This window comes from Euprymna scolopes, chromosome 20 (assembly GCF_053919585.1).
Source record: "Euprymna scolopes isolate OS-2025 chromosome 20, ASM5391958v1, whole genome shotgun sequence".
Taxonomy (NCBI): domain Eukaryota; kingdom Metazoa; phylum Mollusca; class Cephalopoda; order Sepiida; family Sepiolidae; genus Euprymna; species Euprymna scolopes.
The window spans coordinates 38,663,108-38,689,150 of NC_136501.1; the positions used below are offsets into that span (position 1 = coordinate 38,663,108).

The 26,043-nt window shown below is 33.9% G+C and overlaps 1 protein-coding gene across 2 annotated transcripts in view; it reads right to left on the reverse strand.

Moving 5' to 3' along the window:
• LOC145241395 (uncharacterized) overlaps positions 1-1,343 on the reverse strand; it is a 585,324-nt gene extending 583,981 nt beyond the window's left edge. Inside the window, exon 1 of one of the 2 annotated variants that reach the window (XM_080104324.1) lies at positions 787-1,343. The gene's annotated coding sequence lies outside the window, so the exon portion shown is untranslated. The remainder of the gene's footprint in view (positions 1-786) is intronic. The other variant, XM_080104321.1, reaches the window with a different exon arrangement.
• Positions 1,344-26,043: the final 24,700 nt, after the last annotated feature.

Genomic DNA, 26,043 nt, shown 5'->3' on the forward strand with positions numbered 1-26,043 from the left:
CACGCAAACAATATCCATCCGCAAGCTAAGCCTGCAGGCAGCTTTCGAAAGAGGATGTTTACAGGGAATATCAAATTTTCAAACGGTCCTCAGCCGCATGTATACGGTAGGATGATGTATAGCTGATTTGTATTATAAAAATGGTCACCTATCTGGTATTGGTCAGGCTCAACATCACTTCATTTGTTCTGTCTTTCTCTTTGTATTCCCCCCCCTCAACACACACACACACACACACACACACACACACACACACACACACACACACACACACACACACACACACACACACACACACACACACACACACACAAGGGCTAAAAGAAGAAATACAACAGAAACTTAACTAAATCTCATTATAAATTTATTTTAACCTAGAAACGTTTTTGCGGTTGAAATAAAATTCATAATGAGATTTGGTTAAATTTGTGTTCTATTTTTTCTTTTAACCTTTATGTGCGCTATACTCCGCATTGAGATATCACACTAAGAATTTTCGACAGTAATTGCCTTATCCGTTTGGATTATCTCTCTCTCTCACACACACACACACACACACACACACACACACACACACACACACACACACACACACACACACACATACTCTCTCTCTCTCTCTCTTTCTCTCTCCTCTAGCGAGCCCTTTTAAGGAGAAGCTAAATTTTTTTTCACGTCAAACTTCAGCTCACAAGTTTTTTTTTTTGGGGGGGGGGTGCTGAGAAAGTGTGAAAAAACCCCCCCAACAACAAAACAAAAAACAAACAAACAAAACAAAAAACTTACCGCTTTTATTTTGCAGAGACATCGGCATTAAAATACTACCAGCCTATGTAGAAATGATGTTCGTTTTCTTTATTGTAATAATCGTAGAAATGGTCCTTTCTTCTTTTTCTTTTTCTCTTCGTTGTAATAATCCTTTTTTGTGTTGGGAAATCTTTCTTTCTTTCCTCATTCCAATACACGGTACGAACTCCACCGCGACGAGATATTCATATTAACACCTGTTTAATTGCGACGCTGCCGGTAGAATGAGAGCAAGTCTTAGACGATCGTAAATCATGTTTACGATACTTGAAGCTTCTTTTTTTTTAGGGGGCGGGGGTGGAGGAGGAGGGGGTGTAATAATTTTTTTATCTACTGGTTCTTTTTCCTAATTTTGCTTTTTTTTCTCCGTGTGTATAACACGCACCTTGTCTATAACGTCTTTCTCGACGTACATCGCGGCGATAGGGACGAAATTGTATTAACAGTAGTATTGGCCCCTCTTTGATTTACGTTTTCTCTTCTTTAAGTTTCTTCGCAGTCTTTTCTTTGTAAGGCGATAATCTTAGCTTCTTTTAGATAATTATACATAGAGAGAGGTTAATAATAATAATAATAATAATAATAATGATAATAATAATAATAATAATAATAATAATAATAATAATAATAATAATAATAATCGGCTAAAACCACACAAAATTGTTGTGATGGGTCAAGAAGAGTTGGAAAACCAAATAAGAAGATCACCAACCCTATCTCCTCTCCAAAGGTGCGAGAGTAGACTAATGGATGTTGCTAACGATAAAATAGATGGTAAGTGGATGTTGCGATAAGGCAAATATAATTTGCAATGGTTTTCGAAAGAGATTGATTAAGCTGAAAATATGGGGAGACTTGTTGTCTCTTAGACTTCCGGGAACATAATAATAATAATAATAATAATAATAATAATAATAATAATAATAATAATAATAATAATAATAATAATAGCCAGTGGACTGGTGACCACAACGGATGATTCATATACGATGCGCAAATTTGTTTTGTCTTTTGGTTAACAAAATAAATATGAAACTTAGTAAATCAACAATGATTACAATAATTATTAATATACCATCCTAAAAATTAAATAGTAATTATAATTAAAAAAAAAAACAACAAAAAAAAAAACACACACACACACACAAACAAACCATAGGATCTTACAATAATAAACAAAAATACTCGACTTTTGTTTAACCCGGCGTGCCAATCTGACTATGGATGGAGACATAAAGTAAAAATAATACGAATGACTATCAACAAATAACTAGCGCATAATAATCAATTATTATATCGGCTACTTTTCTTCTTTTTGTGTGATCATTTCTTTTTTTTTTTTTCTGTTATATTGTGATGCCGGTACTGTTTTTTTTTTTTTTTTTTAAATCTTTACGAATTACAAACAGGGGAATGAGAATCGGCCATTCATAAACAAAGAAAAAAAAAAAGAGAAGGGAAAAATCAACCACAACTACACGAGCTAACGAGAGATAACCAGGTTTTGCGTCTTGAAAACAAAAATAAAAAAAATAAAAAGGTAAAACAAATTAAAAAAAAGATGGGTTTAATAAAGAGGGGGAGGGGGTCACAGTCAATGGGGTTTACTATTTTGGCGGCATGCTAGATTCTTTGTCCCTTTGAATCTCAGAACTGCCGTCGTGTGACTTCACAGTGACCTTCCCGCTCTCTGGACTGACATGACCACAAAGGCAGTAGCAGCAGCGGTCGGACGAAAACGCGCACGCGCACACAGACACACACACACAGAAAGAGAGAGAGAGAGAAAGAGAGAGAGAGATAGAGAGAGAGAGAGAGAGAGAGAGATTTACTAACAGTTAAGAAAACGTCTTAGCTGGTTCGTCTTATGAGTTTTAGCTCTGTCGTCCAGGATCGGACAAACATTGGCGCTAGGATTATTATTGCTTCATAGTAATATTGCTCTATCGTAAAATACGCTTAAATATATTTTAATTTATACTGATTTCTTATTTATTATTACAGAACCAATTTTCTACGGAATATTGTAACTAATATATAGTACGAATTTCAAAAGTTAAAAACTACTGGGATACTATTAGCTAGAATCGAAACCACAATATTTAGCGCTCCAGCCGAGTATTCCATCGTTTGAGCTATCGACAGATAGATAAGCAAGAATAAATTTGAATCACATCAAGCCATGAATTAATTTGCGCATGCGTAAAAGTAATGGACTTATGTTTGCAAGTTTAAATGAACATTTTGCATTTCAACTTGTCCACATATTTCTGCACGCGCTATTCATCCACCGAAACAAAGATTCTACTCCTTATAAACGACCCTTCGTGTATGATTATTATTTCCTGTTAATTTCAGTGTTATGTGACTGGGAGATTATCGGTTAAATATTTTCACGCAGACACACACATACATATATCTAGTGTTTTATTCATATAGATTAATAAAAAAATGGGGGAAATTTATAACTTAAGTCTTTATTAAAAGTCAGGGATTCTTGCTTAATTAGCATTTAACGAAAATCGGAAATATTGTAATTTACAAATAAGATGTTCTGCCCATATTATACCCGCTGAAACCCTTTAAAGTGCTAAAAAGATATATATATATATATATATATATATATATATATATATATATATATATATATATATATATATATATGTATGTATATATATACAGGGTGTTTCAAAAGTCTTGGGAACATTACAAATGCGTATATCTCATGAACTATTCCAGGTAGAAAAATGAAACTGGTGCCATTTTAAAGCTTGCTTAATCAAGTTTTTGGTCATACTAATGATTTTCGTCTTATGTTTCCAGGTGCAGTAATGTCGTTCTCTAAACAAGACAAGGCATTTTGCGTCCTCCAATTTGCAAAGACTGAATCGTGGACATGTGTTCAGCGTGCATTTCGCAGGAAATTTAAAAAAGAAGCCCCTGAAAGGAAATCCATTGTCAGATGGCATGCTAAATTTGTGAAAGATGGGTGTTTGTGCCCAAGTAAGCGAGCAGGTCGCCCTTTAACTTCAGAAGATGCAGTTGAGCAAGTTCAGACAGCCTTTCAGCGGAGCCCCCGTAAATCAGTGAGAAGAGCCAGCAGAGAACTTCAGCTTGCTCCAGCAACTATCTGGCGTGTCTTAAGGAAACGACTGCAAATGGTACCTTACAAGCTCAAGTTGATCCAAAAGTTGAAGGACACTGATAAGCCACTTTGCCGTGACTTTTGCATTGCAATGCAAGAGAAGTTGGAAGATAACGGCTTTGATGACCGGCTTGTTTTTAGCGATGAGGCGACCTTCCATCTGAATGGCAAAGTCAACAAGCATAACACTCGCATATGGGGTACTGAGAATCCTCATGAACTTCTTGAGCACGAGCGAGATTCACAAAAAGTGAACGTGTTTTGTGCAATTTCCAAGAAAGGTGTCTATGGACCGTTCTTCTTTGAAGAGGCAACTATCACTGGTGAATCCTATCTCAACATGCTGGAAGACTGGTTAATGGCTCAGTTGGAAGAAGCAGAATCTGATGACTTAAATTTTTTAACAAGGTGGTGCACCTTCACACTGGAGTCTTAGAGTAAGACAGTTTCTTAACACAAGGCTGCCTGGTAGATGGATTGGGAGATCTGGGCGAGGTGATGACGTTCTCATGCCCTGGCCTCCTAGGTCTCCAGATCTTACCTCGTGTGACTTTTTCCTTTGGGGTTTTGTCAATCAACAAGTCTATGTGCCGCCCCTTCCAAGAGATATTGACGAACTAAAGGCTCGAGTAACGGCAGTTATGGGAACCATTGACGTCAAGATGCTGGAACGTGTTTGGCAAGAAATGGACTATCGACTAGATGTCTGCCGTGTGACGAATGGGGCTCATATTGAGCAACTTTGAAGATTCCCCACAAAACTTGAAACTTTAACCTTTCCAACGGTACCAATTTCGTTTTTCAACTCCTAATAGTTTTTGAGTTATTAAAAATCGTTATGTTCCCAAGACTTTTGAAACACCCTGTATATATATATAAAACTTGAAGAATATTAAAGATTATTAAAAAAATAATCACATAAATCCAACGTTTGTGGATTTTTTCACGAAGGAATTCCAGATACTTTTTATCCCCTTTGCATGAAACTAAATTAAACTTAATATCGCCCAAATTTAGACTCCTGTTACTCATAGCAGCTGAGTTGCAAAATTCATAATGATTGGATAATTGGTTTAGATTTGGATAATCCTTTACATAAAAATATATAAACATATAAAAATAGAAGTTAGTCTAATTTGTTATTTGCTTTCTGAGGCTTCTTTCCTGGTTTCGCCCGGGAGCTAGAAACGAGCACGTGTTTTACTCGCTAACTCTTGCCTGAAAGGACAACACACAAATTTTTACTATAGAGTGGAAGGTAGATAGTCGGATAACCTTCAAAAAAAAAAAAAAAAAAAAAAAAAGAAAAACCACGAAACAAAAACAAACAAACAAACGAAAAACTTAAATCAGCCACTCTGATGAGTCGTAAACGACGAAACACGTGTCAGTGTCAGTAAAATTATATTTTAAAAATAATATATATACCGTTCCTGTTGTGGAGGTACCAAATTCGTTAAAAGGGAAAACTATTCCCAACTCGCATTTAGGTAAAACTGCACTTTCGTAAATAATTGAATTCATTCAAAACATATCGCTAAAACCAAAATATATATATACTAGCGGGGCTACCCGGCGTTGCTCGGGATCGTATAAACAATGAGAAAATCTAATTTGATTTTGAATATATTTTATTAAGATCCCCTGCAAATATTAAGAGTATCATTGTAAATAACAATGTTTTCAAATGTTTTTTTTTTATTTCAGCACAGCCTCCTTATATTAACAGAAGAAAGTCAGCATGAAATCAGTCATAGTTTGATGTGTTCCAAATCGATCGTCGTGAAAATTTGATATTTTACATTTCTTAAATGCGATAATCACGATGGTATGATTATTTTGACCGGAAAATAAATGGTTAACTGTTGGTACTCCTTAAAAAAAAAAAACAAAAAAAAAACAAACAAACAAAAAAAAAAAACTTGGAAACTGCGCCCCCCTTACAAAAAATGAAAAGAAAAGAACGATGTCAAACATTCCAGAACGCTCGGAAAAATGTAAACAGAAAAAAGAAGAATCGAATGTAAAGAAACGAAATAAAACGGAAATGAATTAGTAAATGGTACAAAGAAATGGAAGAAATAACGATGTCAAACTGTCCACAATGATCGAAAAAATGTAAACAGAAAAAAGGAAAATCTTAGGGAACGAAACGAAATAAAACGGAAACGATATAATGTATGGTCTATATAAAAAAAATGGAAAGAGTGTGAAACTGCGAAAAAAAGCAATCGATATATTTGTCCTAGAGTAAAATTGTGACCCACATAATCTAAGCGCGGTTTTAGGTGTAAAATTGATATTTTAGATTACGAAATGCGATAATTAAGATGGTATAATTAATTTGACCGGAAAAGTAATATCTAACTGTGGGAGCAGAAAGAAAAAAAAAAGAAAAAAAAAAAAAGAACGCTGTCAAAGTTACCAGAAACCAAATAAAACGGAAATAAATATATAAAAAAACGATGTAAAACTTTCCAGAAAGATAGGAAAAATGTAAACGAAAAAATAGAACGGAACAAAATCTAACGAAAATCATATAATATATGGTTTCCAGAAAAAATAAGGAAATAAATAAAAATAAAATGGAAATAATGTGTTTTTAATTTGTTTGTATTAGTGTAAAAATGTGGAAAACGTGTAAGTAATGTAAATATATTTTCTAGTGCATAAATATGAACAACGTATAAATAATCCATATAATTTATTTGTGTTTTTTAGTGTTAAAAAAATCCGGCTGTATTACAAAGAAAGAAACGATTTTAAACTTGCGGAAGTAAGAGGAAAAACGGAAAGAGAGAAGAAAGAAATAAACAAAATGTAAAGTTCGTAGAAACAGAAACAGAGGAAAGTTTATAAAAATATAAATAAATAAAAATGAAAAGAAAGTATGGTGAACTTGCCGAAAAAAGAGAGGAAACACGGAAAGAGAGAAGAAATAAATTTGATAAAGGGAAAGATGGGGAAAACGAAAAACGGAGGGAAGATAAATGGACCCCCCTCAAAAGGCAAGAAAACAATGTTGTAATTGCCGAAGAATGCGAAATAAAACGGAATTGAAGTATCATAAGTTTTAATGCACTGTAAGGAAATGCAAAGTTTTTTGGTTTGTTTTTATTTTTAATCAACGTAAAAGTTAGCGTGGTGCGTTTCACCTTAATTGCAGTCCAGTTTTTATGAAAACCTAAACCGGCGTACGTCCTTGTATGTCTCCTGTGAATGGTCATGGACGGTGTAAATGAGTGGCGGTGGAAGCATGAATTTTTTATAGAGAGATGACTTTACTTCCATTGATCGTAACCGGTTTTGGCAGTGAACTCTCACCAGATATAATATAGGAAGCTCCGATCTGCGAGTTAGTGGATAGCTAATATTCCTATAACCCACCTCAGATATTGTGATGCAGTTTGTGCATAGTACATTTGCATAAAATGTCTAGATTCTTAATCATATCAAGGTCAAAGTCAGACGGGGAAAAATGAGTTCATTATATATATATATATATATATATATATATATATATATATATATATATATTATTATTATTATTTTGGGGGGGGGGGCTGTGGCGCAGTAGATAGAGGTGTTGAATTTCTACCGTTCCAGCTAAGCATTATCTGAAGATAGAGGTTTCAATCTTACCAAAATCAGGTTTGAGGATTGGAAGAGAGGCGAAGTGCACATACTTAACAGGTTAGAAGTGCATAGTCACAAATCTACACGTAGGTGGCAGTGGTCTTATCTTAACATCGCTATCTTGTCTTCATTGACAAGGAAAGAATTCGGTGGAGATTTCTGTGGCTGAGCAGCCCTGTTCAGGAAGAGCGCTGCTCACCTATCTTTTGTAGAAAGATGCTAGAAAAGGTGCATTAAACATTGCCTGTCAACTTAGAGTTTGATAGAGTCTGCAAAGGTCAACTCTTTCAATTCTGACCGCTTCGCAGCCAAATTTTCGGTAAAAAGCGTGCTGCATGTCTGAATACCCTTTATGTAAATTTTCAAATATTTAGATCCAAAATTGGCTTAATAGTTTGCTAGAAACCGCAAAGGTCAAATCTTTTGAACTTTGACCCCTTGGCAGCCAAATATTCGGCCAAAAATCGATTAATGTCTAAATACACGTTATGTAAAATTTCACATGTTTAGATAAAAAATTGGCTGAGTAATTTGGTAGAGACCGCAGAGGTAAATTATTTTTTTTAACTTTGATCCCAATTTTGACCCTTTTACATTTATTGTTTTGGGCTCAAATTAAGTTAAAATGTTTGATCTATGTCTAAGTAACTTACATCTAAAATCCCAAGTGTTTAGACCCAAAATTAGCGGAAGAGTTTGGAAGAGTTTTCAAAGGTCAAATTGCTGAAGTCTGACCCCTTGATAGCCAAATTTCTGACCGAAAATCAATTAACAAGTTTTTCCCAAATTTTACTACTCTTTATGTGAAATCTCGAGTCTGTTGGTTGAAAATTGACAAAGTAGTTTGGTAGGGAACACGCAGACACACACACAAACATACAATTTCACTTTTATAGATATATAGATTGTCTCAGACATCCTTACTGGGGAAAGCCGACGGGGCTGCTGACCGATTTCTTAACAGGCTAGTTGACACTTCAAAAGCATGTGGATCTGATCTCATCCCGTCTGTGCTATTAAAAAAATGCTCCGCCGAAGTAGCTCCAGTTCTCTCCAAACTATACAACAAATGCCTTAATGAATCTTGTTTCCTGCCTGCTGGAAAACTGCTTCTGTGGTATCAGGTTTCAAGAATTCTGACGAAAGAACCGACCCAGTAAATTACCGCCCCATTAGCCTCCTTCCACTTTTTGCCAAAATATTTGAGTCCATAATTAACCAGGTTCTGGTCCATCACCTTACAGATACTAAACTTCTGACCGACCAACAATATGGATTTAGGCAAGCCCGTTCCACAGCAGAATCCTATAAATCTATAATCTCTGAATGTATATACCATTCACTGGACAAAGCAGGGCGTGGTAGAGCGGTAGCTCTAGATATATCTAAGGCTTTTGACAGGGTATGGCATGAAGGTTTTCTCAGGAAAATCAGATCATACGGTATCACTGGAAAATACTTAACATAATTAAATCCTTCTTAGATAAGAGAAAAATCCAGGTTGTCCTCGACGGTCGTACATCTAAACAATATGATATAAATGCGGGAGTGCCTCAGCGGTCTATCCTTGGACCTCTATTATTCCTAATATTCATTAATTACCTCCCTGACAAAATTGTCTGTGAGATGGGTACATATGCCGATGACACCACGCTCTATAAGAGACACGACAGGAAAACAAATGAACACATATCTAAAGAAATGGCAGAAACACTAGAGGATGACCTCTGATCTGTAGTGGAATGGCGACAAAAATCGATGGCCGCATTCAATGCTGCTAAGACTAAACTAGTTTCCTTCAATAATTACAAGAAACCTTCTCTACCACCAATAGCAATGGCCAAAGACTCTTTATCTGAAAGCACATCTTTTAAACTCCTCGGCCTAACGTTCACAGGAAACATGAGTTGGAACAATTACATTGAGAACATTGCCAGGACCGCTGCGAAGAAGGTAGGCTCTCTCTACCATGTTAGAAAGCAACTAACGCCCGAAAGTATCCTGTACCTCTATAAGGCCACCATTCACCCATGTATGGAGTATTGTTGTCATATTTGGGATGGCGCATCTGCTACTAGTCTCTCGCTCCTGGACAAGGTTCAAAAGAGAGTCGCCAACCTAATAGGTCCTGAACTGTCATCTAAGCTTCAGCCTCTGTCCCATCGACGAAATGTTGCATCCCTCTGCCTGTTCTACAAGTACTTTAACGGTGAATGTTCCGATGAACTGCAAGCACTTATACCCCCTCGACGTAAATACCACTGACAGACCCGACAAGCAGCTAAATCCCACCCTTTCACAGTAGAGATCCCTAGATGTAAGAGAGCTTTCTACTCCAGTAGTTTCTTCCCCAGAACCGCTAGACTTTGGAACTCCTTTCCGGGACCCTGCTTCCCAAACTGTACTGACATGCAGAAGTTCAAGTGTAACGTGAACCGACATCTTGCTGCCCAACTCCCTACATAGTACCCATGTAACTTATGTCCCTGATAGTAGCCTCCTACATTAAAGTGGCGATGTGCCTTGTTTGAGGTGGAAATGTTCTTTAAAAAAAAAATTAGGAGCGCTGATTTCATTTTCTCCACTTTTCGTCCGTGTGTCACATCTTCTTGTAGCGGGAAGGAAGTAAATACCAGGCGGAAAAGCGAAGAAGTTGAATGTTTGAAAAAACGTACTTCGTGTGATACGGCAGATGGAAATACTAACCTGTGATTAGTTGTTTTCTCCCAACCGCAAAAGCAGATAATAAATGACTCCGTTATAATATTTTTTTAAAAAATATGATTGCAATAAACGTTTCTTTTTATTATTATTCTGTTGGTTGGTCCTTTAAATCAAATACAATATTACATATATATTGCAACCGTGTTCAAGAATACAGCAGTCAGTGACAAAAAAAAGTTTTGTAAACAGACACACTACTCGTATTATTATTAGATAGATTAAATTTAAGTTTAATAATGAAAATAGCTACAATTATTGATTGCTGATGTTAAATTACGTTGGCATACGAACTAGTCAAGCAATATTTTATTAGAATTTTTTTTGGTGAGAGAATTTTTCTTAGGTTGTTTTCTTAGTTTAATCCGTGAGATTTTTGAACAGAGATTTAAAAAGAAAAAAAACAAAACAAAACAAAAAACAAAAAACAAAACAAAACAAAACAAAAAAAAAAACAGGCGAAATAACATTTTTGTTGGTCTGTCATGCTTCCGAATTAACTAATTAATGTCCTGTCATACTTAAATATGAAATTAGATTTTCCAGGTTTGTAGTCATACCTAATTATGAGATAGAATTTTCGTAGATAAGTCACATCTAATCATAAAATAGGTTTTTCGTTGCATTATCACACTTAAGTATTGGACAGCATGTTTAGTATTGCGTCAAGATTCAGTAGGAAATATAATTTTTGTCGACCAGTAAAACCTGATTATGAAATAGAATTTTCGTTGATCAGTCGCACCTAATTATGAAACAGAATTTTCCTCGATCAGTCACATCTAATTATGAAATAGAATTTTCGTAAATAAATCACACCTAATTATGAAATAGAATCTTCGTCGATCAGTCACATCTAATTATGAAATAGAATTTTCGTCAATCAGTAACATCTAATTATGAAATAGAATTTTCGTCGATCAGTCACACCAAATTATGAAATAGAATTTTCCTCGATTAGTAACATCTAATTATGAAATAGAATTTTCGTCGATCAGTCATACCTAATTATGAAATAGAATTTTCGTAGACCAGTCACACCTAATTATGAAATAGAATTTTCGTCGATAAGTCACATCTAATTATGAAATAGAATTTTCGTCGATCAGTCACACCTAATTATGAAATAGAATTTTCGTGGATTAGTATCACCTAATTATGTAATAGAATTTTCCTCGATCAGTCACATCTAATTATGTAATAGAATTTTCCTCGGTCAGTCACATCTAATTATGAAATAGAATTTTCGTCGATTAGTCACACCTAATTATGAAATAGAATTTTCGTCGATTAGTCACACCTAATTATGAAATAGAATTTTCGTCGATTAGTCACACCTAATTATGAAATAGAATTTTCGTCGATCAGTCACACCAAATTATGAAATAGAATTTTCCTCGATTAGTAACATCTAATTATGAAATAGAATTTTCGTCGATCAGTCATACCTAATTATGAAATAGAATTTTCGTCGATTAGTCACACCTAATTATGAAATAGAATTTTCGTCGAATAGTCACACCTAATTATGAAATAGAATTTTCGTCGATCAGTCACACCAAATTATGAAATAGAATTTTCCTCGATTAGTAACATCTAATTATGAAATAGAATTTTCGTCGATAAGTCACATCTAATTATGAAATATAATTTTCGTCGATCAGTCACACCTAATTATGAAATAGAATTTTCGTAGATTAGTATCACCTAATTATGTAATAGAATTTTCCTCGGTCAGTCACATCTAATTATGAAATAGAATTTTCCTCGATCAGTCACACCTAATTATGAAATAGAATTTTTGTCGATCAGTCACATCTAATTATGAAATAGAATTTTCCTCGATCAGTCACATCTAATTATGTAATAGAATTTTCCTCGATCAGTCACATCTAATTATGTAATATAATTTTCCTCGATCAGTCACACCTAATTATGAAATAGAATTTTCCTCGATCAGTCACACCTAATTATGAAATAGAATTTTTGTCGATCAGTCACATCTAATTATGTAATATAATTTTCCTCGATCAGTCACACCTAATTATGTAATAAAATTTTCGTCGATCAGTCACATCTAATTATGTAATAGAATTTTCGTCGATCAGTCGCACCTAATTATGTAATAGAATTTTCGTCGATCAGTCGCACCTAATTATGTAATAGAATTTTCGTCGATCAGTCGCACCTAATTATGAAATAGAATTTTCGTCGATCAGTCACACCTAATTATGTAATAGAATTTTCCTCGATCAGTCACACCTAATTATGTAATAGAATTTTCCTCGATCAGTCACACCTAATTATGAAATAGAATTTTCGTCGATTGGTTATATCTAATTATGAAATAGAATTTTCGTCGATCAGTCACACCTAATTATGAAATAGTATTTTCTTCGATCAGTCACACCTAATTATGAAATAGAATTTTCGTCGATCAGTCGCACCTAATTATGTAATAGAATTTTCGTCGATCAGTCGCACCTAATTATGTAATAGAATTTTCGTCGATCAGTCGCACCTAATTATGTAATAGAATTTTCGTCGATCAGTCGCACCTAATTATGTAATAGAATTTTCGTCGATCAGTCGCACCTAATTATGTAATAGAATTTTCGTCGATCAGTCGCACCTAATTATGTAATAGAATTTTCGTCGATCAGTCGCACCTAATTATGAAATAGAATTTTCGTCGATCAGTCGCACCTAATTATGTAATAGAATTTTCGTCGATCAGTCGCACCTAATTATGTAATAGAATTTTCGTCGATCAGTCGCACCTAATTATGTAATAGAATTTTCGTCGATCAGTCGCACCTAATTATGTAATAGAATTTTCGTCGATCAGTCGCACCTAATTATGTAATAGAATTTTCGTCGATCAGTCGCACCTAATTATGTAATAGAATTTTCGTCGATCAGTCGCACCTAATTATGAAATAGAATTTTCGTCGATCAGTCGCACCTAATTATGTAATAGAATTTTCGTCGATCAGTCGCACCTAATTATGTAATAGAATTTTCGTCGATCAGTCGCACCTAATTATGTAATAGAATTTTCGTCGATCAGTCGCACCTAATTATGTAATAGAATTTTCGTCGATCAGTCGCACCTAATTATGTAATAGAATTTTCGTCGATCAGTCGCACCTAATTATGTAATAGAATTTTCGTCGATCAGTCGCACCTAATTATGTAATAGAATTTTCGTCGATCAGTCGCACATAATTATGTAATAGAATTTTCGTCGATCAGTCGCACCTAATTATGTAATAGAATTTTCGTCGATCAGTCACACCTAATTATGAAATAGAATTTTCGTCGATTAGTTATATCTAATTATGAAATAGAATTTTCGTCGATCAGTCACACCTAATTATGTAATAGAATTTTCCTCGATCAGTCACACCTAATTATGAAATAGAATTTTCGTCGATCAGTCGCACCTAATTATGTAATAGAATTTTCGTCGATCAGTCGCACCTAATTATGTAATAGAATTTTCGTCGATCAGTCGCACCTAATTATGTAATAGAATTTTCGTCGATCAGTCGCACCTAATTATGTAATAGAATTTTCGTCGATCAGTCGCACCTAATTATGTAATAGAATTTTCGTCGATCAGTCGCACCTAATTATGTAATAGACTTTTCGTCGATCAGTCGCACCTAATTATGAAATAGAATTTTCGTCGATCAGTCGCACCTAATTATGTAATAGAATTTTCGTCGATCAGTCGCACCTAATTATGTAATAGAATTTTCGTCGATCAGTCGCACCTAATTATGTAATAGAATTTTCGTCGATCAGTCGCACCTAATTATGTAATAGAATTTTCGTCGATCAGTCGCACCTAATTATGAAATAGAATTTTCGTCGATCAGTCGCACCTAATTATGTAATAGAATTTTCGTCGATCAGTCGCACCTAATTATGTAATAGAATTTTCGTCGATCAGTCACACCTAATTATGTAATAGAATTTTCGTCGATCAGTCACACCTAATTATGAAATAGAATTTTCGTCGATCAGTCACACCTAATTATGAAATAGTATTTTCTTCGATCAGTCACACCTAATTATGTAATAGAATTTTCGTCGATCAGTCGCACCTAATTATGTAATAGAATTTTCGTCGATCAGTCGCACCTAATTATGAAATAGAATTTTCGTCGATCAGTCGCACCTAATTATGAAATAGAATTTTCGTCGATCAGTCGCACCTAATTATGTAATAGAATTTTCGTCGATCAGTCGCACCTAATTATGTAATAGAATTTTCGTCGATCAGTCGCACCTAATTATGAAATAGAATTTTCGTCGATCAGTCGCACCTAATTATGTAATAGAATTTTCGTCGATCAGTCACACCTAATTATGTAATAGAATTTTCGTCGATCAGTCGCACCTAATTATGTAATAGAATTTTCGTCGATCAGTCACACCTAATTATGTAATAGAATTTTCGTCGATCAGTCACACCTAATTATGTAATAGAATTTTCGTCGATCAGTCACACCTAATTATGAAATAGAATTTTCGTCGATCAGTCACACCTAATTATGAAATAGTATTTTCTTCGATCAGTCACACCTAATTATGTAATAGAATTTTCGTCGATAAGTCGCACCTAATTATGTAATAGAATTTTCGTCGATCAGTCGCACCTAATTATGAAATAGAATTTTCGTCGATCAGTCGCACCTAATTATGTAATAGAATTTTCGTCGATCAGTCGCACCTAATTATGTAATAGAATTTTCGTCGATCAGTCGCACCTAATTATGTAATAGAATTTTCGTCGATCAGTCGCACCTAATTATGTAATAGAATTTGCGTCGATCAGTCACACCTAATTATGAAATAGTATTTTCTTCGATCAGTCACACCTAATTATGAAATAGTATTTTCGTCGATCAGTCACACCTAATTATGTAATAGAATTTTCGTCGATCAGTCACACCTAATTATGTAATAGAATTTTCGTCGATCAGTCGCACCTAATTATGTAATAGAATTTTCGTCGATCAGTCGCACCTAATTATGTAATAGAATTTTCGTCGATCAGTCGCACCTAATTATGTAATAGAATTTTCGTCGATCAGTCACACCTAATTATGAAATAGTATTTTCTTCGATCAGTCACACCTAATTATGTAATAGAATTTTCGTCGATCAGTCACACCTAATTATGTAATAGAATTTTCGTCGATCAGTCACACCTAATTATGTAATAGAATTTTCGTCGATCAGTCGCACCTAATTATGTAATAGAATTTTCGTCGATCAGTCACACCTAATTATGTAATAGAATTTTCTTCGATCAGTCACACCTAATTATGTAATAGAATTTTCGTCGATCAGTCGCACCTAATTATGTAATAGAATTTTCGTCGATCAGTCACACCTAATTATGTAATAGAATTTTCGTCGATCAGTCACACCTAATTATGTAATAGAATTTTCGTCGATCAGTCACACCTAATTATGAAATAGTATTTTCTTCGATCAGTCACACCTAATTATGTAATAGAATTTTCGTCGATCAGTCGCACCTAATTATGTAATAGAATTTTCGTCGATCAGTCACACCTAATTATGTAATAGAATTTTCGTCGATCAGTCACACCTAATTATGTAATAGGATTTTCATCGATCAGTCACACCTAATTATGAAATAGTATTTTCTTCGATCAGTCACACCTAATTATGTAATAGAATTTTCGTCGATCAGTCGCACCTAATTATGTAATAGAATTTTCGTCGATCAGTCACACCTAATTATGTAATAGAATTTTCGTCGATCAGTCACACCTAATTATGTAATAGAATTTTCGTCGATCAGTCACACCTAATTATGAAATAGTATTTTCTTCGATCAGTCACACCTAATTATGTAATAGAATTTTCGTCGATCAGTCGCACCTAATTATGTAATAGAATTTTCGTCGATCAGTCACAGCTAATTATGTAATAGAATTTTCGTCGATCAGTCACACCAAATTATGAAATAGAATTTTCCTCGATTAGTAACATCTAATTATGAAATAGAATGTTCGTCGATAAGTCACATCTAATTATGAAATATAATTTTCGTCGATCAGTCACACCTAATTATGAAATAGAATTTTCGTAGATTAGTATCACCTAATTATGTAATAGAATTTTCCTCGGTCAGTCACATCTAATTATGAAATAGAATTTTCCTCGATCAGTCACACCTAATTATGAAATAGAATTTTTGTCGATCAGTCACATCTAATTATGAAATAGAATTTTTCTCGATCAGTCACATCTAATTATGTAATAGAATTTTCCTCGATCAGTCATATCTAATTATGTAATATAATTTTCCTCGATCAGTCACATCTAATTATGAAATAGAATTTTCCTCGATCAGTCACACCTAATTATGAAATAGAATTTTTGTTGATCAGTCACATCTAATTATGTAATATAATTTTCCTCGATCAGTCACACCTAATTATGTAATAAAATTTTCGTCGATCAGTCACATCTAATTATGTAATAGAATTTTCGTCGATCAGTCGCACCTAATTATGTAATAGAATTTTCGTCGATCAGTCGCACCTAATTATGTAATAGAATTTTCGTCGATCAGTCGCACCTAATTATGAAATAGAATTTTCGTCGATCAGTCACACCTAATTATGTAATAGAATTTTCCTCGATCAGTCACACCTAATTATGTAATAGAATTTTCCTCGATCAGTCACACCTAATTATGAAATAGAATTTTCGTCGATTGGTTATATCTAATAATGAAATAGAATTTTCGTCGATCAGTCACACCTAATTATGAAATAGTATTTTCTTCGATCAGTCACACCTAATTATGAAATAGAATTTTCGTCGATCAGTCACACCTAATTATGTAATAGAATTTTCGTCGATCAGTCGCACCTAATTATGTAATAGAATTTTCGTCGATCAGTCGCACCTAATTATGTAATAGAATTTTCGTCGATCAGTCGCACCTAATTATGTAATAGAATTTTCGTCGATCAGTCGCACCTAATTATGTAATAGAATTTTCGTCGATCAGTCGCACCTAATTATGAAATAGAATTTTCGTCGATCAGTCGCACCTAATTATGTAATAGAATTTTCGTCGATCAGTCGCACCTAATTATGTAATAGAATTTTCGTCGATCAGTCGCACCTAATTATGTAATAGAATTTTCGTCGATCAGTCGCACCTAATTATGTAATAGAATTTTCGTCGATCAGTCGCACCTAATTATGTAATAGAATTTTCGTCGATCAGTCGCACCTAATTATGAAATAGAATTTTCGTCGATCAGTCGCACCTAATTATGTAATAGAATTTTCGTCGATCAGTCGCACCTAATTATGTAATAGAATTTTCGTCGATCAGTCGCACCTAATTATGTAATAGAATTTTCGTCGATCAGTCGCACCTAATTATGTAATAGAATTTTCGTCGATCAGTCGCACCTAATTATGTAATAGAATTTTCGTCGATCAGTCGCACCTAATTATGTAATAGAATTTTCGTCGATCAGTCGCACCTAATTATGTAATAGAATTTTCGTCGATCAGTCGCACCTAATTATGTAATAGAATTTTCGTCGATCAGTCGCACCTAATTATGTAATAGAATTTTCGTCGATCAGTCGCACATAATTATGTAATAGAATTTTCGTCGATCAGTCGCACCTAATTATGTAATAGAATTTTCGTCGATCAGTCACACCTAATTATGAAATAGAATTTTCGTCGATTAGTTATATCTAATTATGTAATAGAATTTTCGTCGATCAGTCACACCTAATTATGTAATAGAATTTTCGTCGATCAGTCGCACCTAATTATGTAATAGAATTTTCGTCGATCAGTCGCACCTAATTATGTAATAGAATTTTCGTCGATCAGTCGCACCTAATTATGTAATAGAATTTTCGTCGATCAGTCGCACATAATTATGTAATAGAATTTTCGTCGATCAGTCGCACCTAATTATGTAATAGAATTTTCGTCGATCAGTCACACCTAATTATGAAATAGAATTTTCGTCGATTAGTTATATCTAATTATGAAATAGAATTTTCGTCGATCAGTCACACCTAATTATGTAATAGAATTTTCCTCGATCAGTCACACCTAATTATGAAATAGAATTTTCGTCGATCAGTCGCACCTAATTATGTAATAGAATTTTCGTCGATCAGTCGCACCTAATTATGTAATAGAATTTTCGTCGATCAGTCGCACCTAATTATGTAATAGAATTTTCGTCGATCAGTCGCACCTAATTATGTAATAGAATTTTCGTCGATCAGTCGCACCTAATTATGTAATAGAATTTTCGTCGATCAGTCACACCTAATTATGAAATAGTATTTTCGTCGATCAGTCACACCTAATTATGTAATAGAATTTTCGTCGATCAGTCACACCTAATTATGTAATAGAATTTTCGTCGATCAGTCACACCTAATTATGTAATAGAATTTTCGTCGATCAGTCGCACCTAATTATGTAATAGAATTTTCGTCGATCAGTCGCACCTAATTATGTAATAGAATTTTCGTCGATCAGTCACACCTAATTATGTAATAGAATTTTCGTCGATCAGTCGCACCTAATTATGTAATAGAATTTTCGTCGATCAGTCACACCTAATTATGTAATAGAATTTGCGTCGATCAGTCACACCTAATTATGAAATAGTATTTTCTTCGATCAGTCACACCTAATTATGTAATAGAATTTTCGTCGATCAGTCGCACCTAATTATGTAATAGAATTTTCGTCGATCAGTCGCACCTAATTATGAAATAGAATTTTCGTCGATCAGTCGCACCTAATTATGTAATAGAATTTTCGTCGATCAGTCGCACCTAATTATGTAATAGAATTTTCGTCGATCAGTCACACCTACTTATGTAATAGAATTTTCGTCGATCAGTCGCACCTAATTATGTAATAGAATTTTCGTCGATCAGTCACACCTAATTATGTAATAGAATTTTCGTCGATCAGTCACACCTAATTATGTAATAGAATTTTCGTCGATCAGTCGCACCTAATTATGAAATAGAATTATCGTCGATCAGTCACACCTAATTATGTAATAGAATTTTCGTCGATCAGTCACACCTAATTATGTAATAGAATTTTCGTCGATCAGTCACACCTAATTATGAAATAGTATTTTCTTCGATCAGTCACACCTAATTATGTAATAGAATTTTCGTCGATCAGTCGCACCTAATTATGTAATAGAATTTTCGTCGATCAGTCACACCTAATTATGTAATAGAATTTTCGTCGATCAGTCACACCTAATTATGTAATAGAATTTTCGTCGATCAGTCACACCTAATTATGAAATAGTATTTTCTTCGATCAGTCACACCTAATTATGTAATAGAATTTTCGTCGATCAGTCGCACCTAATTATGTAATAGAATTTTCGTCGATCAGTCACACCTAATTATGTAATAGAATTTTCGTCGATCAGTCACACCTAATTATGTAATAGGATTTTCATCGATCAGTCACACCTAATTATGAAATAGTATTTTCTTCGATCAGTCACACCTAATTATGTAATAGAATTTTCGTCGATCAGTCGCACCTAATTATGTAATAGAATTTTCGTCGATCAGTCACACCTAATTATGTAATAGAATTTTCGTCGATCAGTCACACCTAATTATGTAATAGAATTTTCGTCGATCAGTCACACCTAATTATGAAATAGTATTTTCTTCGATCAGTCACACCTAATTATGTAATAGAATTTTCGTCGATCAGTCGCACCTAATTATGTAATAGAATTTTCGTCGATCAGTCACACCTAATTATGTAATAGAATTTTCGTCGATCAGTCACACCAAATTATGAAATAGAATTTTCCTCGATTAGTAAGATCTAATTTTTTAAATAGAATGTTCGTCGATAAGTCACATCTAATTATGAAATATAATTTTCGTCGATCAGTCACACCTAATTATGAAATAGAATTTTCGTAGATTAGTATCACCTAATTATGTAATAGAATTTTCCTCGGTCAGTCACATCTAATTATGAAATAGAATTTTCCTCGATCAGTCACACCTAATTATGAAATAGAATTTTTGTCGATCAGTCACATCTAATTATGAAATAGAATTTTCCTCGATCAGTCACATCTAATTATGTAATAGAATTTTCCTCGATCAGTCATATCTAATTATGTAATATAATTTTCCTCGATCAGTCACATCTAATTATGAAATAGAATTTTCCTCGATCAGTCACACCTAATTATGAAATAGAATTTTTGTTGATCAGTCACATCTAATTATGTAATATAATTTTCCTCGATCAGTCACACCTAATTATGTAATAAAATTTTCGTCGATCAGTCGCACCTAATTATGTAATAGAATTTTCGTCGATCAGTCGCACCTAATTATGAAATAGAATTTTCGTCGATCAGTCACACCTAATTATGTAATAGAATTTTCCTCGATCAGTCACACCTAATTATGTAATAGAATTTTCCTCGATCAGTCACACCTAATTATGAAATAGAATTTTCGTCGATTGGTTATATCTAATAATGAAATAGAATTTTCGTCGATCAGTCACACCTAATTATGAAATAGTATTTTCTTCGATCAGTCACACCTAATTATGTAATAGAATTTTCGTCGATCAGTCGCACCTAATTATGTAATAGAATTTTCGTCGATCAGTCGCACCTAATTATGTAATAGAATTTTCGTCGATCAGTCGCACCTAATTATGTAATAGAATTTTCGTCGATCAGTCGCACCTAATTATGTAATAGAATTTTCGTCGATCAGTCGCACCTAATTATGAAATAGAATTTTCGTCGATCAGTCGCACCTAATTATGTAATAGAATTTTCGTCGATCAGTCGCACCTAATTATGTAATAGAATTTTCGTCGATCAGTCGCACCTAATTATGTAATAGAATTTTCGTCGATCAGTCGCACCTAATTATGTAATAGAATTTTCGTCGATCAGTCGCACCTAATTATGTAATAGAATTTTCGTCGATCAGTCGCACCTAATTATGTAATAGAATTTTCGTCGATCAGTCGCACCTAATTATGTAATAGAATTTTCGTCGATCAGTCGCACCTAATTATGTAATAGAATTTTCGTCGATCAGTCGCACCTAATTATGTAATAGAATTTTCGTCGATCAGTCGCACATAATTATGTAATAGAATTTTCGTCGATCAGTCGCACCTAATTATGTAATAGAATTTTCGTCGATCAGTCACACCTAATTATGAAATAGAATTTTCGTCGATTAGTTATATCTAATTATGTAATAGAATTTTCGTCGATCAGTCACACCTAATTATGTAATAGAATTTTCGTCGATCAGTCGCACCTAATTATGTAATAGAATTTTCGTCGATCAGTCGCACCTAGTTATGTAATAGAATTTTCGTCGATCAGTCGCACCTAATTATGTAATAGAATTTTCGTCGATCAGTCGCACATAATTATGTAATAGAATTTTCGTCGATCAGTCGCACCTAATTATGTAATAGAATTTTCGTCGATCAGTCACACCTAATTATGAAATAGAATTTTCGTCGATTAGTTATATCTAATTATGAAATAGAATTTTCGTCGATCAGTCACACCTAATTATGTAATAGAATTTTCCTCGATCAGTCACACCTAATTATGAAATAGAATTTTCGTCGATCAGTCGCACCTAATTATGTAATAGAATTTTCGTCGATCAGTCGCACCTAATTATGTAATAGAATTTTCGTCGATCAGTCGCACCTAATTATGTAATAGAATTTTCGTCGATCAGTCGCACCTAATTATGTAATAGAATTTTCGTCGATCAGTCGCACCTAATTATGTAATAGAATTTTCGTCGATCAGTCACACCTAATTATGAAATAGTATTTTCGTCGATCAGTCACACCTAATTATGTAATAGAATTTTCGTCGATCAGTCACACCTAATTATGTAATAGAATTTTCGTCGATCAGTCACACCTAATTATGTAATAGAATTTTCGTCGATCAGTCGCACCTAATTATGTAATAGAATTTTCGTCGATCAGTCGCACCTAATTATGTAATAGAATTTTCGTCGATCAGTCACACCTAATTATGTAATAGAATTTTCGTCGATCAGTCACACCTAATTATGAAATAGTATTTTCGTCGATCAGTCACACCTAATTATGTAATAGAATTTTCGTCGATCAGTCACACCTAATTATGTAATAGAATTTTCGTCGATCAGTCGCACATAATTATGTAATAGAATTTTCGTCGATCAGTCGCACCTAATTATGTAATAGAATTTTCGTCGATCAGTCACACCTAATTATGAAATAGAATTTTCGTCGATTAGTTATATCTAATTATGTAATAGAATTTTCGTCGATCAGTCACACCTAATTATGTAATAGAATTTTCGTCGATCAGTCGCACCTAATTATGTAATAGAATTTTCGTCGATCAGTCGCACCTAGTTATGTAATAGAATTTTCGTCGATCAGTCGCACCTAATTATGTAATAGAATTTTCGTCGATCAGTCGCACATAATTATGTAATAGAATTTTCGTCGATCAGTCGCACCTAATTATGTAATAGAATTTTCGTCGATCAGTCACACCTAATTATGAAATAGAATTTTCGTCGATTAGTTATATCTAATTATGAAATAGAATTTTCGTCGATCAGTCACACCTAATTATGTAATAGAATTTTCCTCGATCAGTCACACCTAATTATGAAATAGAATTTTCGTCGATCAGTCGCACCTAATTATGTAATAGAATTTTCGTCGATCAGTCGCACCTAATTATGTAATAGAATTTTCGTCGATCAGTCGCACCTAATTATGTAATAGAATTTTCGTCGATCAGTCGCACCTAATTATGTAATAGAATTTTCGTCGATCAGTCGCACCTAATTATGTAATAGAATTTTCGTCGATCAGTCACACCTAATTATGAAATAGTATTTTCGTCGATCAGTCACATTTAATTATGTAATAGAATTTTCGTCGATCAGTCACACCTAATTATGTAATAGAATTTTCGTCGATCAGTCACACCTAATTATGTAATAGAATTTTCGTCGATCAGTCGCACCTAATTATGTAATAGAATTTTCGTCGATCAGTCGCACCTAATTATGTAATAGAATTTTCGTCGATCAGTCACACCTAATTATGTAATAGAATTTTCGTCGATCAGTCACACCTAATTATGAAATAGTATTTTCGTCGATCAGTCACACCTAATTATGTAATAGAATTTTCGTCGATCAGTCACACCTAATTATGTAATAGAATTTTCGTCGATCAGTCACACCTAATTATGTAATAGAATTTTCGTCGATCAGTCGCACCTAATTATGTAATAGAATTTTCGTCGATCAGTCGCACCTAATTATGTAATAGAATTTTCGTCGATCAGTCACACCTAATTATGTAATAGAATTTTCGTCGATCAGTCGCACCTAATTATGTAATAGAATTTTCGTCGATCAGTCACACCTAATTATGTAATAGAATTTTCGTCGATCAGTCACACCTAATTATGTAATAGAATTTTCGTCGATCAGTCACACCTAATTATGAAATAGTATTTTCTTCGATCAGTCACACCTAATTATGTAATAGAATTTTCGTCGATCAGTCGCACCTAATTATGTAATAGAATTTTCATCGATCAGTCACACCTAATTATGTAATAGAATTTTCGTCGATCAGTCACACCTAATTATGTAATAGAATTTTCATCGATCAGTCACACCTAATTATGAAATAGTATTTTCTTCGATCAGTCACACCTAATTATGTAATAGAATTTTCGTCGATCAGTCGCACCTAATTATGTAATAGAATTTTCGTCGATCAGTCACACCTAATTATGTAATAGAATTTTCGTCGATCAGTCACACCTAATTATGTAATAGAATTTTCGTCGATCAGTCACACCTAATTATGAAATAGTATTTTCTTCGATCAGTCACACCTAATTATGTAATAGAATTTTCGTCGATCAGTCGCACCTAATTATGTAATAGAATTTTCGTCGATCAGTCACACCTAATTATGTAATAGAATTTTCGTCGATCAGTCACACCTAATTATGTAATAGAATTTTCGTCGATCAGTCACACCTAATTATGAAATAGTATTTTCTTCGATCAGTCACACCTAATTATGTAATAGAATTTTCGTCGATCAGTCGCACCTAATTATGTAATAGAATTTTCGTCGATCAGTCGCACCTAATTATGAAATAGAATTTTCGTCGATCAGTCGCTCCTAATTATGTAATAGAATTTTCGTCGATCAGTCACACCTAATTATGTAATAGAATTTTCGTCGATCAGTCACACATAATTATGTAATAGAATTTTCGTCGATCAGTCGCACCTAATTATGTAATAGAATTTTCGTCGATCAGTCACACCTAATTATGTAATAGAATTTTCGTCGATCAGTCACACCTAATTATGTAATAGAATTTTCGTCGATCAGTCGCACCTAATTATGTAATAGAATTTTCGTCGATCAGTCACACCTAATTATGTAATAGAATTTTCGTCGATCAGTCACACCTAATTATGTAATAGAATTTTCGTCGATCAGTGACACCTAATTATGTAATAGAATTTTCGTCGATCAGTCGCACCTAATTATGTAATAGAATTTTCGTCGATCAGTCACACCTAATTATGTAATAGAATTTTCGTCGATCAGTCACACCTAATTATGTAATAGAATTTTCGTCGATCAGTCGCACCTAATTATGTAATAGAATTTTCGTCGATCAGTCACACCTAATTATGTAATAGAATTTTCGTCGATCAGTCACACCTAATTATGTAATAGAATTTTCGTCGATCAGTCGCACCTAATTATGTAATAGAATTTTCGTCGATCAGTCGCACCTAATTATGTAATAGAATTTTCGTCGATCAGTCGCACCTAATTATGTAATAGAATTTTCGTCGATCAGTCGCACCTAATTATGTAATAGAATTTTCGTCGATCAGTCACACCTAATTATGTAATAGAATTTTCGTCGATCAGTCACACCTAATTATGTAATAGAATTTTCGTCGATCAGTCACACCTAATTATGTAATAGAATTTTCGTCGATCAGTCACACCTAATTATGTAATAGAATTTTCGTCGATCAGTCGCACCTAATTATGTAATAGAATTTTCGTCGATCAGTCACACCTAATTATGTAATAGAATTTTCGTCGATCAGTCACACCTAATTATGTAATAGAATTTTCGTCGATCAGTCGCACCTAATTATGTAATAGAATTTTCGTCGATCAGTCGCACCTAATTATGTAATAGAATTTTCGTCGATCAGTCGCACCTAAGTATGTAATAGAATTTTCGTCGATCAGTCACACCTAATTATGTAATAGAATTTTCGTCGATCAGTCGCACCTAATTATGTAATAGAATTTTCGTCGATCAGTCACACCTAATTATGTAATAGAATTTTCGTCGATCAGTCACACCTAATTATGAAATAGTATTTTCTTCGATCAGTCACACCTAATTATGTAATAGAATTTTCGTCGATCAGTCACACCTAATTATGTAATAGAATTTTCGTCGATCAGTCACACCTAATTATGTAATAGAATTTTCGTCGATCAGTCGCACCTAATTATGTAATAGAATTTTCGTCGATCAGTCACACCTA